General features: G+C 31.7%; 1 long non-coding RNA gene across 1 annotated transcript in view; it reads left to right on the top strand.

Moving 5' to 3' along the window:
- The window catches only part of LOC136852441 (uncharacterized), a 207,971-nt gene that overhangs the window by 191,576 nt on the left and 1,395 nt on the right, over positions 1-15,000 (top strand). Inside the window, exons 3-4 of the long non-coding RNA XR_010857141.1 lie at positions 772-1,006; positions 1,271-1,476. This is a non-coding gene — a long non-coding RNA (uncharacterized lncRNA). The remainder of the gene's footprint in view (positions 1-771; positions 1,007-1,270; positions 1,477-15,000) is intronic.

Consider the following 15,000-nt stretch of genomic DNA (forward strand, 5'->3'; position numbering starts at 1 on the left):
ATTACTAAGGGATTACCAGCATGACCTTATGAAACTGCATTCTCAATATTTTTTTATATATAAACCTTTATGTTTTTGTCACAAAGAAAATAAATTACACTCTGGATATGGGATATCATACAATATGTTATTGATATTTTTTGGTTATATTTAAAGTCTATATATTTCAGTAGTTTTATACTTGTTTTTATGTTTAATTTGTCAAAAATAAATCAACATTGAACGTCTTATATGCATTTTACATTCAGGCCATTCAAAGAATATAACATTATCTGTATTTTCATCTCAATGCTCTAAGAACATGCAACCCAGAGTTCATGGAGTAGGCTACCCGTTTACTAATAAAAAAAAAAAAGGAAATTGATAGATCTAATAATGAAAGTTTTTCATAGACATATATGAATTTAGCCTCCCCCCCACCCAATAATCCATAACGTTCCACGAGCAAAAAATAGAGCCGATAAATAATATGTGTTGTCTTTTTCATTAAGAATTTTTAAGATATTGCTTTGATTTCAATAAGGAAATTAACGCAAGGAAAACGTTTAGGTATAAAAGAACGTTGAAAAGTAAGTTAACTGAAAGTTACTCCTAGAAATAACATCACATGTTCAGCAAACAATTTACATTATTAAACTGAATATATGTACAGGTATGTATGTAAGAGGACTATATCTATAATACCTTAAACAAAATTCCATACATATTATTATTCTCATTCATTATCGTTAGATGAAACAGTTCCAAATGAATTATTTCAATTCGTTTCAGAGAACCAGGAATCTTCCCATACGTGCCAGACGTATTTGGAGCGAAGCCAGATCACTCAATGGTTGCTAAAGTGATATTTGAAAAGGGGGAGAAGAAGACGAAGAAAAGGGAGGAGTAGGGGTAGAAGGAGATGGGGAAAGCAAAAACAAAAGGAGAAAAGGTAATTTAAAGTTAATGAAGAGAAGTATCCAGGGACAGATAGACCGACAGAGAGAGACAAACCCGAGCAAAAAATGTGAGTGGGGATTACTCAAATTGTTGTATAGTTGTTCACGCCATGATTTTGATGGAATTTCTCAAATCTATGACGGTCGTGTTTTATGAAGTGTTTGAACATTGTTTTATAATCATTACCCACAGCTTTGCAAATATAAATTTTTTTTTGAAGATGAATTTTGATTATATTTATTTTACATCAGCATTAGTGTTTGCCTGTCAGCTAAATTACGCCGTTAATAAATCATTGTCTTCTGCAATATTGATGTTTTCTCTTTTACAGATTCCTGATTTAAATCCCATTGGATGAGACGGGGCCGTAAATCCATCGTCACATTTGAAAGCCAGTCAAGGATAGACGAAGATAAATTATCATTTTGAAAGAGAAGAAATTAAAATATTTGACTTCAATAAAGATAGAAAGAATTACACGCCGGTGAAGACTTAAAGCAGACTCACATTCCTTCGGCAGAAACGGAAATAATCGAGGTATGTTTAACGCTTTGTTTTGGTAAGTAAAACACGCCCAAACGCCCCGGAAATCGCGCGAAGCGATGCCGAGAGCCGCGGAATAATCTCCCCGGGGTATTGCATGACAATCTGTTTAAACGCCAGACCACTGTGGCGGGTGGGGGAGGGGATCTTATCCGTTAAATCCGGTTTCCATGCACCTCGGTCGTATAAACCACGTAGGAGAGAATAGTGCGGCTTAGGCAAATATCATTCATCAGCGAAGGCGACGGCAGATAAGCAACGACACCACTCAGGATCAGGAGTGTGTGAGCAGGGGGGATTTACGAAAAGCGATTATGCTTTGCGTTATTACTTCCCCGTGTTCGCCGGTTGTATTTTTTCGCAGAAGTAATGAATCAGACTCTTTTTAGTTTTCTGTGAAAGAAAACTATTGTGCCGGCTTTGTCTGTCCATCCGCACTTTATTCTGTCCGCATTTTTTTTCTGTCCGCCCTCAGATCTTAAAAACTACTGAGGCTAGAGGGCTGCAAATTGGTATGTTGATCATCCAACCTCCAATCTTCAAACTTTTCAAATTGCTGCCCTCTAGCCTCAGTAGTTTTTATTCTATTTAAGGTTAAATTTAGCCATAATCATGCTTCTGGCAACGATATAGGATAGGCCACCACCGGGCCGGGGTTAAAGATTCATGGTCCGCGGCTCATACAACCTTATACCGAGACCACCGAAAGATAGATCTATTTTCGATGGCCTTGATTATACGCTGTAGCGGCTGTAAAGAAAACTCGATTGCGCCGAAGACTCTTCGGCGTATTTTTAACTTTTTCTCTTATTAATAATAGTTGTAATATCAGCACTTGCCGGGCGATATAAGATAGTAATGCCCAAATACGAATTTGGTGGGTAAAAATGATTGTAATTCTTTTAGTATCCATTTTTTTTTTTGCATGGTAAGTGATAAATCAAACTTTTTAAAATTGTTAATGATAGTAGTAATATCAACATTTGCCTGGCGACGTAAGGTGGTAATGTCCAACTATGAATATGGTGAGTAAAATCAATTGAAGTGAGTTTTTTTAGCAGTTTTGTTAATATTTTCATTTCAAAGGCAATTAGTAAGTTTCATGCAGATACTATCATTATTAATATGTCCATTTTTAGGCAATCTTGCCAAACAGTTGCCTATGGAAGACAGCGAATTAATTAAAGCGAAGAAATAAAAAGTATGATAAGAACATATTGCTCCACTAAAGCAAGTAATAATAATAATAATAATAATAATAATAATAATAATAATAATAATAATAATAATAATAATAATAATAATAATAATATAGCCCCTAAGCAACGAAACGTACAAAAGCATATTCCCCGTCATAGCAAATAATAATAATAATAATAATAATAATAATAATAATAATAATAATAATAATAATAATACTTACACTAGCTGAGGCGAGCCTATCGATCTTTCGGTCAAGCTGATGTTGCTCACGCCTGAGAATGTTGTAACGCCAGTTTTAGTAGTCGCAAATCAATCAATCAGTCACTCCTGGGAATGCTCGTTCCGATGTATCTCTCGTTGTTGAAGTCATTATCAGGTGTGGGTCTTGCTAGGTCCCTGACCCGAAGGAAAACCAAATACCTGACCTTTGTGACCTAAGGCCCTCGTTGGGGGTCTACATGGGTGGTATATAATCCCAGCAAACTAGCGTTCTCAAATAGCTAGAGGATCAGATAGGAACCTGATGTAAGTGATCCGTCAGTATAGAAATACTGGTTTAGTTTCATTGCCTCTTACGATAAGGACGGGAGCCGTTGTAAAGCTTAGGGATTTTACGTGTTTTTTTCAAACGTTATTCCAATATCTGAACAGGAGAAAATGTCTTATTTTATCGTCTTCATTCGAGAACGGGAGTGTTGTTCGTAATCTTCAATAATATATATATATATATATATATATATATATATATATATATATATATATATATATATATATATATATATATATATATATATATATATATATATATATATATATATATATATATATATATATATATATATATATAATTCTAATAGCCACAATGCCCTCTTAACTTCTCGAATTCTTCTTCGCTTTTTTGGATATGCTTGTAACTACGAAGCCGAAAATATCCAGACGGAAGAAATTGAAGAGCCTGTGAATAGCGGTCATGAGAATCGAACCCGCGTTACCATATTCACAAGGAGGTCTACATATATATATATATATATATATATATATATATATATATATATATATATATATATATATATATATATATATATATATATATATATAACTATACATACACATACATATATACATATGTATATATGTATATATATATATATATATATATATATATATATATATATATATATATATGTGTGTGTGTGTGTGTGTGTGTGTGTGTGTGTGTGTGTGTATATACATACACACACATATATATATGTGTGTGTATATATACATATATGTATATATATATGAATGTATATATTTTTTATTATGATGACGACTAGTCATTTGTCAGGCCAGTCCTCTTGGCAACAATTGATAAATGAAAAATGCATCTAAAGAACGATAAAACTTTATTGCATTGCACTTAGGCAGAGATGATATCTTTTGCCACACATTTCCAGCCGTAAAAAAAACTCCTCCTGTTGAGAAAATAAGGACCAACTGCTGTTGATTAGAGGGAATGACTCTCTTGGCCAAAGGACATTTTAACCATAATTCCACTCGCAACTATGTATTACAGGAGAAAGCTTCGGAATGGGAGAATAAAAATGAATCTACTTGAAATATATTGGATATAGAATTCTAGGTTACAATAAGAACTTGGTTTCATGTGAAATACGCGGTTTGTACATTTTCTAGAGTGTTTCCAAATGGCAACACCACTTTCCCAGCGCGCTGTTCTACATACCTTAAGGCTGGAGGAAAATGATGATGATGTTTTTTTGCAAGTTACAAGTTTGTGAGTGTTTTATTTGTCCGGCGCTGCAGTTTCGAACATAAATTCAACGTAGTGTGACGGTGTGCTTAGTCAGTTGTGAAAACTTCAGTATGAAGGCGCTGCGTAGTGTTGCGTGGGTTGTTCTGTCACCTAGACTTTAAAACTTTAAAAATCTAGTCACTTTTATAATTATATGAATTGATAGTTATGATGTAGACTGAAACGGAGGTTGCGAAATAGGAATTATGATTAATATAACGATTCAGGAAGTGGATCAGGTTATCTGAATATGCTGGTCCGTGACACATGAAGGGCTCAATTCATTTCAATGTATGCGGTTTTGAAAAAGCTTGGGAGTAGAGTTTTGATTTCATTTTGGACGAATTTATCTCTTTTCATTGATGATGTATAGGAATTCTGTGATACAGATTGCTCTAATATTTTATGCCAGAATTTCCAGTAAATCTTGGAGAAACTATAATAATAATAATAATAATAATAATAATAATAATAATAATAATAATAATAATAATAATAATAATAATAATAATAATAATAATAATAATTTAATAATTTTAGGCGCCCAAAATTCTGGTGTGTGCCAGAATACGTGCCAGAATTTTGGGTGCCCAAGATTCTGGCACGTGCCAGAATACGTACCCGAATTTTGGGCGCCTAAAATTCTGGCACGTGCTGGCATGTTACAGAATTTATGCCAGAATTCTGGGCGCCCAAAATTCTGGCACTTATTCTGGCACGTGCCAGAATTTTGGTCGCCTAAAATTCTGGCACGTACTGGAATGTGCCAGAATTTATGCCAGAATTCTGGGCGCCCGCCCAAAATTCTGGCACTTATTCTGGCACGTGCCAGAAGTTTGGGTGCCTAAAATTCTAGCACGTACTGGAATGTCCAGAATTTGTGCCAGAATTTTGGGCGCCCAAAGACTTATACTGGCATTAGCCAAAATTTTGGCCGCCCAAAATTACATTAAAATATTCGAAGACAGATGAATTGCCATACAATTTTTCTCCTTGATCCTCCAACGTTTTATCGGACGATTCTCATTGTAAAATAATACCCGATAAGTATTCCCCCAAAGCCTGCTGGCGTAAAATATGCATGAAAGAAGAGGCATCACACGAAATATTCGCACACACATTACTTCAGAAACGGAAAATTCATATGCATATGTCATCGAAATTCTGCGAACTCTAAATTTTGCATCTTGTGGAAAATTTCGTGTGACCTGGAAACGTTTTTTGGAAAGAATTTGTGGAAAATATATCGCCCGTTTTTTATTATTATTTTTTTTTTTGCAGTGCTTTGAGGCGAAGCTGGGGGGAAACTCATGCTTTGAAAAGACGTTTCTTTGCTACTGAGTTTTAGCATATTTTAAAATTCTAACCTCTGTGATGTTAGAGAGCAATAAATATAGGATATACTGTTTTATGGTAATATTATTTCACTTATTATCTAAGCTGAAAGAATCCATCGGAAATAATATTTGAATTTTTAAATGATAAAAAATTGTTGATGGAACTTTTTATACAGAGCTTAAGGTTGACCTTTTTTGATTCAGAAATAAGTAAGAACATATCTGTAATGAAGAAAACAATAGTAAAACCCTCTCTCTTTCTCTCTCTCTCTCTCTCTCTCTCTCTCTCTCTCTCTCTCTCTCTCTCTCTCTCTCTCTCTCTCTCTACTAATCGTAATATTGTAACCTATTCTGAAACATCTATGGAATTATAATGTGAAACTATATTACTTTACCTTGCATACAATCCCAGGTACAGAGAGAGGGAGAGAGAGAGAGAGAGAGAGAGAGAGAGAGAGAGACTCATATCTCCTCACAAAGCCGAGCTGAGTCCACACAACTGAGTGATCCAAGGATCAATAAGACTTTCTCATGAGCTCAAATATATCATATTTCCCTTTATCGGGAAGTGACGAATCTTTTATACCGGGACGAAGTAAACGAATGACTGCTCGAGAGATTCTCTTTGCACTGTGGAAAGGATTGCCTGAGGTATTCTTATCCGCTCCCTTTCCTGTTTGGGGTTTCTGGGTAGTAATTTCTCTCGTTCGTCCTCTCTTTATATATATATATATATATATATATATATATATATATATATATATATATATATATATATATATATATATATATATATATATATATATATATATATATATATATATATATATATATATATATATACACACATATATATATATACACACACACACACACACACACATATATATATATATATATATATATATATATATATATATATATATATATATATATATATATATATATGTGTGTGTGTGTGTGTGTGTGTTTGTTTGTGTGTGTGTGTCTGTGTATGAAATAAAAGTTTGCTTTAAATTCTATAACAATTACCACTAATTTTTAGTTAATTTCCTTCCTGTTGCAGCTTAACAATTTGGTTCCAAGCTTTAATGTTATAATTCAACTTTTAAATTTATCGTTGATATTTATATATCGGGAGATACTTAGAAACCTCTTAAGCTACTTCTAATATCATTGAGGACTCATTGGCAAAGTACAGTAAAGAACAGCTAGTTGTTTGTAGTGCACAGTTCCAAGGTGATTATGGCCGATGACCCTAACCGGTGGTTATGCTCTTAAACAAACCTTGTTCACGAGCGATAACCACCGGTTAAAGACCCAAAAAAAGTCTAGAGATGAAAGTGTTTAAGTCTATTCAATCCACTGTCGTTGGTTCTGTGGCGGTTGAGCCTTTTTCTAAGTGGTGTCAACTACCAGGGCATCCGGTGATTGTACCCTAAACCAGGCGCCGAAATCCGTCTGCTACCAGCCGGGCAATTTCGATCAGGCACTCACCAAATCTAAGGGACGCTGCCTTTGAAGGTATTTATGTAACATATAATAATGATAGTTTGTTACATAGACTTTTAAAATATTACGTTTAGCTAAATGGAGTTTTATAGGGTGAAGTGCATCAGAATTTTCTAAATGTTGGGAACTGGAAATCTGTGAAAATAAATTTCAGTTAAAAAAATGAATACGAAAATTGCGAAGTTCTTGATGAAATGTTTTCGTACAAGTTAGTGAATCCAAGCGTTTGACTGAATATCACTTTAATGATTTCTTGGAACGAAAAGACGAAAGGCAAACAAGAGGTAAAAAGATTCTTAGGGGAAAATACAATTATACTTTTAGATGTGGTTAGATTGACAGTATTAGAAAATAAATACACACAAAACAAGTAATGATCACTTCAACATCTATTGGACCAGCCACAAATTAATAAAACTTTTGGATTCTGTGATAACAGGGCCAATTACTTTGCTCAGTGAATTGACATGAACTGTTTTAATGTTTCTATTAATCATCTCTCTCTCTCTCTCTCTCTCTCTCTCTCTCTTTCTCTCTCTCAAATGCCTTTGTAGTGAGAGCAAGTAATTATCTCATCCCAAAAAAGAAGGAAGTGGGGGAAATTGCCTACTTGCCAACTGCTTTTTATCCTTGGTTTAATTTTGCTTTCGTATAAGTATAATATTCTAAACACAATGGAAATTTCTTTGTCCGGTACTTTGCACTCACACGCATACACACACACACACACATATATATGCAGTATATATATATACTATATATATACATACATATATAAATATATGTGTGTATATATATAAATATATATATACAGTATACATATATATATATATACTATATATATATATATATATATATATATATATATATATATATATATATATATATATATATATATATATAGTTGACACCACTTTAGAAAAATGCTCGAGCCACAATCGAAATTTGTTACATTGCTCAGATGAGCACCAGAAAACCAATGGCAGTAGAATGATGAGAGAATATAAAGCAATAGGAATTGCTCTTATAATTTTGTGAAACAGAATAACTGATAAAGGTCAGTATATATGTGTACATATGCACATATTTATATATACAATATCTATACATATAAATATATATGTATATATACACACACACACGCACACACACAAACGCACACACACACACACACACACACACACACACACACATATATATATATATATATATATATATATATATATATATATATATATATATATATATATATATATAAAATCAGTAATTCACGAAATATATGAAGGCTACTAAATATATCTGAAACCATGCTTCTATTTCCTGTTCGTAATGCAATACCACTTAAAGCCTAATCAAATTTCATGGAAATCTGTCTCCCGCACCAGTATTAATTACTGAGAAATTCGTTTTCACCGCTCGATGTACTGTAAAGTATTTCTGTAATTTAATTTCCAGGTACAGTTCAGATTCATATACCAATCGTAATGGGACGTGGATGGTCCTCTAAAATGAAAGTATGATTAGCTCTTAATAGTAGGTTTAGAAAGATACTTGGTATTAATTTGCTGAATAGGAAAGTACATCGATTACTGCTTGACCTCACTTACGTGCAGATGCCATATTTTGGTGAATGTAACTGAATTATATATTATTACAATATGAATTTGATACTTTCCACCGAAATAACCAGAAGGGGAAGACTAGTCGTCCCATTATCTTACTGAAGAGTTGAAATAGGTAAGTGTCAAGATTATAGTTCAGTGATATTGCTTGGTGGAACAGTAAAGGAGTTTGAAAGTTTTCTTTCAGACACTGAGAGACAATACGAAATTCAACGAAGAAAAGAGAAATTTCCTTTCGAGTGAGAAATCGTGTTGGATCAAGAACCCTTTATGAAACCATTGTGTGGTCAGGTGGAATTATATGCAGAAGTTTCTGTTGTACACTCACAGCTGATGCAGTAGAAATTTTAAACACGTGAGTTGGTACTTGCTTTATTTTTCATTAATAAATGAAGTTTAAATAAGATCGGTTTTCAAAAACGCCTTTTTCTTCCTCCTATATTTCCTTACATTTAATTGTTCGTTTTTTGTTATATATTCAAATGCTCCTTTTGAGTTACGCAAGGAAAATATTTAATAGGGTTTCCGTTTATTTATTTTTAACAACAAAGTTTTCGTATAAATTCTTTAGAAAATGGTTCCATCCATATTCATTTCATTTTCATAACGTGATGAAAGTTTTTAACTTATCACATTACGATCAAAAGCCAAGGGGAGAATAGTAATCTGGATAAAATTCTAACCGTTAATAACATTTAAGTCACTTACCTTCCATTGTCATCACTGTAACTTCCATTACATCTTCCCATCTACTATTCCTTATTCCGTTTCTATTCTCTGTCCAACTATCTTTGTCATCAGTTTTTCCTTCCCCTCCGCCGCCTTCTCTTTCCACACCTTTCTGCTTCCTCTTATCTCCCAACCCCATACCTCACGGCTCTCACTCCGTGTCGTCTTGCCATTATTCACCGTCTTTTATCTCCGAAAGATGACAAGATGAAGTCATTAAAACAGAAACGCAGCTTCGGAGGTATTACTTTTATCTCCATGCACCTTGCATTGATGAATATTTCTCCACTGCAGAACTTGAATCACGCTCTCTCTCTCTCTCTCTCTTTTGTGTTCTCTCTCTCTCTCTCTCTCTCTCTCTCTCTCTCTCTCTCTCTCTCTCTCTCTCTCTCTCTCTCTCTCTCTCTCTCCGTTTCCGGCATTGTCCAGATCCTTTAATGTAAGAGGTCACAAAAGAATCATTAGCGCTTACGCTGAAGCAAAAAGATTTGTCAGAAGAGGTATGTTGGTATTTGATCTAATTGCTTCTTGCAGAGAAGGAAGGTACGTAGCGTCCCTTTCCAAAACTCTTTATTCTCTCACAGTCGTCATTTCATTTGCTGACTGGTAGCTATTTCTCTTTTGCTTTAATTCATTTAACTGCGATATTTTTGAGTTAAATGTGTTATTTGATATTTGTTCCATTTTACTCATTAACTGTTGCGTCATCATTAACTGTTGCGTCATCATTAGCTGTTGCGCCATCATTAACTTTTGCGTCATCTATGCTTTTGATTTCAGTGGTACCATCTAGAAATTATTCCACGAATATCATTCGTTCCAACAGTTCTACAATGTGCGTGACTTACATATATAACAATGGTAATAAAATATACATATACATATAAATACATGTATGTATGTATGTATGTATTTAATATATATATATATATATATATATATATATATATATATATATATATATATATATATATATATATATATATATATATATATATATATATATATATATATATATATATATATATATACAAGGACTGCTTTTATATGCTTTTATGCAGGTATTATTGTACTGTCTGTCCCTTTTATCCAGGTATTAATGTGCCGTCTGTCCCTTTTGTCCAGGTATTACCGTGATGAGTGTCCCTTTTATCCAGAAATTACTGAGGTGACTGTCCTTTTTATCCAGGTATTACTGTTCTGTCTGTCCCTCTTATCCAGGTATTACTATGATGACTGCCCCTTTTATCTAGGTATTACTGTGCTGTCTGACACCTTTAACCAGGTATTATATATATATATATATATATATATATATATATATATATATATATATATATATATATATATATATATATATATATATGTATATATATCTAAAGTTTTGATAAATCATTTGTGGGAATAATCTGTACACGAACATACATATGCTGTCTTTGCGTAATTTTCTTACCATTTCCTCAGAAGTAATATTATGCTGAACGTTTAGTAATACAATATATATAAATTAATATAATAAGTAACCTATTTTTCGTCGTCAAAAGAGGTTTAACATTTATGCATATTAGCAACAGAATTTTGAGAGAAACATTTACACATGTTTTGGAAACATTTTGTGCATGAGGAGACGACACCAAAATTCCCAGAACTACAAATATTACGCCACATGTAAAAGCGGTTTTACCCTAAAACGTTTTAAGAAAGATGCCGTGGAAAAGATATGTCTTGCTTTTTGTTGTACTCTGAACACTGAGTGGGGTCAGATGTTAAGCCACTGTATTCTGCGATGCATCAAAATTCTGATTTTTCTTGCGTGATGGAGAAACAGATGTCCGGTTTGATACTAACTTTAAATACTTCTTATATTTTCATATGTTTAATTCTAATTTTATTGAGGTCTGTGATCTTCTCATTGAATTAATTATGTATTATTTAACTTAATTAATGTTATATCATTTTGATTATGCAGTGTTAATTCATTGTAATTTTTTATGCACTAAAGCGTAGAGGTTATCCGATTACATAGCCAATAAGAAAAATCATTTGAGATGAGGCTGATAAAAATAAAACTCTCTCTCTCTCTCTCTCTCTCTCTCTCTCTCTCTCTCTCTCTCTCTCTCTCTCTCTAGGATTTAAAAATGGAACCTATGAAAAGGGTTAGGGTATCTCTTTAACCAAATACAATATATGTATTTATACCTCAAAATAAATGTTTATATACCTATATATATATATATATATATATATATATATATATATATATATATATATATATATATATATATATATATATATATATATATATATATATATATATATATAATACAATATATATATATTATACACACATATATATATATATATATATATATATATATATATATATATATATATATATATATATATATATATATATATATATATATATATATATATATATATATATATATATATATAATATATATATATATATATATATATATATATACATTACCACATGCACACACACACACACACACACACACACACAGTACACTTTGCATAAACCCGACAAGTAATAGACAAAGGCAAACCTACTACAAAAAATAGGAACAAATATAACTAAAGCCACAACCTCCCTTTCCTAAGCAATTACAAATTTCACTGGCTGGCTGCCATACTGTAATGTGGTATGAGCCTTCGTTATTCCATTCACATCACTCTCGTTCACTATCAGAATAAAAGATTAGACTTACAAAATCCATTGATCAGGATGACGAAATTATCACCAATGCAAATTTTAATAAAAATGAAAATCTTTCTTCAAAAGACCACCATTGTAACGCTCTACTAATATAGCAGAGGTTGTCCTTGAAAAGCCATTGAACTGGCTGACGACAATAATACTAATGCAGATAAGTAAAAATGGATATTTCAAAGAGTGCCTTTGTCCTTCTCTTTAGAAACAGCAGCTGTTGCCGTTGAAAGGCCAGTGATATGAATGATAACATTATTATTAATGCTGATATCAAAGAGAAATACTTATGATATAAAGTACTCTTGCGTTTCTGATGAAAGCAGTTTATAATTTCTATGAATATGGACAGATTATTCCAATAATAATAATAATAATAATAATAATAATAATAATAATAATAATAATAATAATAATAATAATAATAATAATTAAGCAAATCTATAGTTATGTAACTGCACAAATATACTTTAAAAAATAAAATATATTAAAAAATGAAATATTTTTGTACAGTTATGTAACTGTCGATTTGTTTCTCAATTTTAGGGCTCATGCTACTATAAGTATTCTTAGTAATAATAATAATAATAATAATAATAATAATAATAATAATAATAATAATAATAATAATAATAATAATAATAATAATACCAATTAAAGTAATATCTCAAAAATTAAAACTCGATTTTATTCAATAAAAACGTTTTAGACGCAAGAACTCTGAATAGAGTATCTCGTTTTTGGAAGTTACGAAAAATGCTTTTAACATTCAAGCACTGATTAGGAAAATAGGCAATTTCAAGAGGAACATTATTTTAACATCCTCTCATGATTTCCCCAGTGTTTCGGCGAATATTATCTAGATAGCTTTCTTAATGATATATAAGAATGGAAAGAATTAATAAAGGACGAACTCAACAGGAGTAATGAGGTAATCTGGATGTAATTATAGGCACACACACACACACACACATACATATATATATATATATATATATATATATATATATATATATATATATATATATATATATATATATATATATATATATATATATATATATATCCACATTACCTCATGACTCTGTCGAGTTTCTCCTTTATTAATTCTTTCCATTCTTGTATTTCATTAAGAAAGGTATTCTAGTTAATATTGAAACACTGGGAAAATAATAAAGGGTTGTTAAAATAATATAATATACATATTGTATATATATACATATATATACATATATATATACACATATATAAATATAATATATATATACATATATATATATATATATATATATATATATATATATATATATATATATATATATATATATATATTATATCTCGACATTTGGATTTATTCTCATTATTGATAATAACGTTCCTCCGAGTTCCAAGTAATACTCTCTCTCTGTCTCTCTCTCTCTCTCTCTCTCTCTCTCTCTCTCTCGCTCTCTCTCTCTCTCTCTCTCTCTCTCTCTCTCTCTCTCTCTCTCTCTCTCTCTCTCTCTCTGTCTGTCTCATTTGCAAAGGTAACAAGGCCACGCTATTACAGAATCTCAAAAGAGGAGAAATTAGGAAAAACTGATTAACTGTTTATTACTTTTGAGAATTAATTTAGTTTCATTTTAGAAAATGAACCCATATACATACTCTATATGCTGAAAATGACAGATTTTGCTCCTTCTTGATTTATTTATTTATTTTTTTTTTGTTACTGAACCTCTAATGATAAAACAAAAAACAAACTTAAACAAAGGAAAAATTAGGGTAAGAATCTTTCTTTCCCCCATTTTAAAGACTTTTTTTTTTCTCTGGCATCTGAACACATTCTCTTAATAGAATGAAAATTATTATAAATAAAGTGTGACAATATTCTAAGCATGAACAATTTGCTCAAATACTTTCAGACCATATTTTCAAATCATTTCAGCACGATATTGTACATGTGACCTGAATATTAAACTAACACATAAACAATGCGAAAGAGTAAACAATTTCCCGTCGCCAGACCGCCAACATATATCATTAGAATTAGAGCGAATTTATGCAGAACATTTTCGCGCACACCACTCCAGGAACGAATAATTCAAAATGCAGATGTCAACGAAACGTCACGACCTATAAATTTTGCATCTGCTGGAAAATTCCAGTGACCTGGAAACATTTTTGGAAAGAAGTTGAAGAAAATATGTAGCCCCTTTTTTTCGTGTGTGTGTGTGTGTGTGTGATCCTGTGGAAAGATTGTGAAAAAATATTTATTTTATTGCTGGAATTTTTGTAATTCCTTAATTCTGATTCCTGTATTATAAAAGTGAATGAGATATGCGATTTGCAAAAGCAATTTTTTTTAGAAAAAATACCAATCGTTTATTTTATTGTGTATATATTTACGTAGATTGTATATATATATATATATTATATATATATATATATGTTCCTGTGATTATAAAATCAGTGTAAACGTTATATGAGATATATTTTTTTGCAAAAGGAATTTTTAGTTGATTATTTTTTACCAGACCAGCGACGGACGAGGAATCCAGGACTACACACACTATTAAATACTGTAGTCAATCGTCCGTTGGTCTG

This window comes from Macrobrachium rosenbergii, chromosome 25 (genome assembly GCF_040412425.1).
Source record: "Macrobrachium rosenbergii isolate ZJJX-2024 chromosome 25, ASM4041242v1, whole genome shotgun sequence".
NCBI lineage: Eukaryota > Metazoa > Arthropoda > Malacostraca > Decapoda > Palaemonidae > Macrobrachium > Macrobrachium rosenbergii.